This window comes from Poecilia latipinna, unplaced genomic scaffold (genome assembly GCF_001443285.1).
Source record: "Poecilia latipinna isolate Pla-1442-1.1 unplaced genomic scaffold, P_latipinna-1.0 Scaffold66, whole genome shotgun sequence".
Lineage (NCBI taxonomy): Eukaryota > Metazoa > Chordata > Actinopteri > Cyprinodontiformes > Poeciliidae > Poecilia > Poecilia latipinna.
Window position 1 is genome coordinate 209,604 of NW_015112682.1, and position 3,866 is coordinate 213,469.

A 3,866-nucleotide genomic window follows, 5' to 3' on the forward strand; every position below is an offset into this window, starting at 1 on the left:
TGGCCAATAGACCTTTGGAACCAACATCACGTCACTGCATCAGACGTTGTGGGACGTTTAGGTGCAGTTACTCGGTGCCATCTTTGCAGGCCACAGTCCAAAACAAACTTTATTCTGGTGGTTTTATTGTGTTACCGACTGCAGTGAAGTGAACCTCCGACCGCTTGAGGAGGGAGCTAGAGAATGGCTGGCCGAAATTAGCGTTCATAAATCAGATCAACATTGAGCTAATTGCCGCTTACTCGGCAGATATTGGAAAATCCAATATCCAACTCGAAACTAACTTCACTGCAGTCAGTAACACAACAAAACCACCAGGATAAAGTTCGTTTTGGTCTGTGGCCTGTAAAGATGGCACCGAGCGACTGCACCTAACTGCCCATCTTCAAAAGACCCTTATATATAGTTTAAGTTTGGTGTTGAGTATTACTCTTTGTATTTTCTGTTCAGCGTTACTTTTGTCGCATACCATAGTTAAGGGCAGTGATGACGTCAACACCTTGCCGTAGCCAACGTTGCTGATATCTGGAGATATCCAGATATCAGGAAGTTGGGGAACCGAACCACTGTGTTATCACATGGGAAAGACTTGCAAGATATGTGTGTTCTCCTTATAAGTGTGCGTCATTGAGAAGTATGTTGCAATATTTGAGTGTTTACGGCAACAGTGCTACCAACTACGTCACTGTGCAGCCCCTACTTTCTACCATATACCATATATATTGCACATTCCTAGTCCCCTCTAAAGACACATAATTGCCTACTTTAATAAATGAACACCAAATACACCTTAAAACATGTCAATATGCACAATACAGACTGTCTTGGCACTACCACTAAAGATAAAATCTAAAGTCTTCCTTAGTGATACTGTTGTGGCCATTTATGTAACGTTTGCAAATTGTAATTTCTACTAATTTAGTTTTCCATTTTGGAAAGTTAGAATTTATTTAAGTTAGTTTAGATCCAAAATCTGTAGTTAATTTGTATATTTGAATTGATTAGATTATGTTGGTAATTGGTTAGACCCTCCCATTAATTTGAGTAATTAAAAACACACCGAGTGCTTGGTGGAGGCATCGTTTGGCAAATGTTTGGTGTGTGGACGGGAGGTTTATTGTAAATGATTTTTTGACCACTTTTCACTTTTTTGTACTTGAAACGTCACATTAAGTTTACTTTCGTTTTTGGCTAAGTTGCAGATTATTTTTGGTAATTATTTTGTCGCTAATTTTTTACAAGAAATGAAGAATATATTTTTTCAAAACAAATCGAGTCAGAAGTGCATTCAAATCAAACCACCTGTTAACACCCACGACCTTTATTGGAATATTGGTTTTAGGAAACTAGAAGGCCGCGACAGACACAGCCAGTGAGCGCCAAGGAGAAAGGATGGCCATTTGTGTGGACATTTTGATTTGTGTCACGTGTTGCTCTAGGTAACTTCAACATGTAATAACCTATTTATGCATTGTTTTTTGTTTACTTTTTTTTACACCCTGATGGTTTCAGCGCTGTTTGACTTCATCTGATGTTGTTAAAGCAACAGAAGAGGTTTTCCTGAAACTTAGTCGTCTGTCAAGATCAAGTTAATTTAGCTTTATTAGTTCCTGCATTCAGTAGGACACATGCAATAAACAGGCCTGCAAAAATTCTTCAGGGTTCCTTTAAGGCACACTAGAGACTATTAGAAAATTGTTAAAATAAACCACTTTCACCATAAATCAAACCTGACTAGCAAAAAAAAGAACAATCCCATCCCTGGAGGTAACTGGAGATTATCTGTGACATCTTGTGTTTTTTTTTTTTCTTTCAAAAGCCCAAAGTCGTCCACTCCATAATGGTTTCCATAATAATAAAACCTATTTAGGTCCATGAGCTTTTCACGGTTATTGGATCTTAATATGTCAGTGTTGAACTTGGTGAGATTATGCCCTCTATGCTCTATAACAGATCTGCAGCCATGTTCATGTTTTTCTGTGGTTGAGACTCTCCAGATGCTGACTCATCCGACCTCCGCAGCTCTAGAAGGGAAGCAGCTGGAAGGCTCACATGTCCCAGGCCCGTTATTAATGTGTGTGAGCAGAGCACAATTCAGGTTGCCAGTAGAGATCACGCTTATTACTGCCTCCGTATCCTTGATGTATCAGCTGGATCTCTTTATAGTTTTGAGAAATGAGCCTGGGTTGTAGTCAGGGTGGAGGGGGGTGTTGGATGTTCTGCTGCTTATTCAAACAACAGTTTTCCACTAGATAAGCTGGTCATGTTTCAACTGTTTGATGTTGGTGTGTCTTGATGAGTTCACGTGGTATCGGGGATGAAGAATTCACTTTTTTCTCTCTCTCTTTTAAAATGAATTGCTTGGCACGAAGCTAAAGGATTAGCATTTTTATAAGAGGTTTGAAGGGAGATCTGCTTCCGAGAAGTTTCTCTCCAGCTTTACTCACTAGTCTGTGTCCTACAGCTTTTGAGACCCTTTTATTTTATTTATTTTATTTTTTATTTTTTAGGTTGAACATTTTCCAGTCAGGTAGAAATTACCCTCAAGCTTTCTCTTATTTGACTTATTTCTTGGACTTGCTTTCCAAGTTAAGCATCACAAAATAGGAGAATCACAGCTAATTATTTTTTCTCCTATATGCTGACTGTACCGTTTCACCTTCCATGCTGTCTTGAATCAAGCCATCATCCATTGACTTGTACTGTGCATGGTGATGACAAGAGCCTTCATGGCATCCTCCCCATCCCTCCATCCCCCGATATGCTTTAAGTCCAATGAACAAGAGTGTCATTCCATGCATTCCTCAGTGGAGGCTCTGTTCTCTCAGAATGACCTTCAGTTTATCTCTCCGTCAGAACATGTCTAGGAGGGAGAGAGTGGTGGGACCTGGTTAAGGGGTGGTAGCGTTACACACACACGTTCACACAGTGGTCCTACAGCTCTATGAATGTGATTGTTCTGACTTCTAAGTCTGATACTTTTAACCATGTTCCAAACTAATGAAGCTTTTTGGATGATAATCAAAATGTCCGAGAAACCAGAGAAGTCCACTTGCCTTCTATTTAAGCACTTTGGATTCTTCCACACACTCAAAAGAACTGGTGGCTTGAAGAAAAACACAAAAATAATAATTTTGGTTTAACTCCTACTACAAATATCTATTAAGACAAAACTAACAAGATATAGGTGCTTGTTGTAAGTCAATGATCTCGTAATGTTGATGAAAAAGTACTAGTTTCACTGGCAGGTTGTATCACTTATTGCATGGGTGGCAAGGTGGGGGGAGAAAAGCGGGGACGTTTTCAAATAGTTATCCTCCTTGGTCATTCTGCCCTTCCCAACCATGGAGTCTTTTACAGCCACTGCGGTCGCTTGGATCGTCTCCATAGTAGCTCACTGGAAGCTCAAGTCCCCTTCCAGTAAAATATGGATCCAGACCATTACTACATGCGCTGTTGTAGATCAGGAGCTGGGCTCCACCGTTTTAACCTCTCAACTTTTAAGTTTCTACTCTGGTACTCAAAGTGTCAGCTTTACTTCATTAAGTCATTTAAGCCTCATACACAGCAAGATCAAAAGAGTTAGATTCCAGTGTTGGTGTTGTATGTTAAAAATACAGTGTTAATTCAACACTTGTTTAGTCTAATTCAACAACATGAGAGTTAGTTTCCCTAAAGAGTTGGTGTTATTCCAGAGAGTTAAATAAAAGCAATTCTGTCTGGTCTGTCCGATTTCTAAATTAACACTAACACTATCTCGGTCTGGTATTCAGGGGCGCGGTAAAGTGGGAAAAGTGATGACAATTCTAGGGGCCCTGACCAACAGGGGGCCCTCCACAATTTAATTATTTATTTTTTGTTCATAG

The 3,866-nt window shown here is 39.8% G+C and overlaps 1 protein-coding gene across 3 annotated transcripts in view; it reads left to right on the forward strand.

The window, feature by feature from the left end:
* The window catches only part of LOC106964345 (solute carrier family 12 member 5-like), a 186,162-nt gene that overhangs the window by 137,391 nt on the left and 44,905 nt on the right, over window positions 1–3,866 (forward strand). The gene's annotated exons all lie outside the window — the stretch shown is intronic.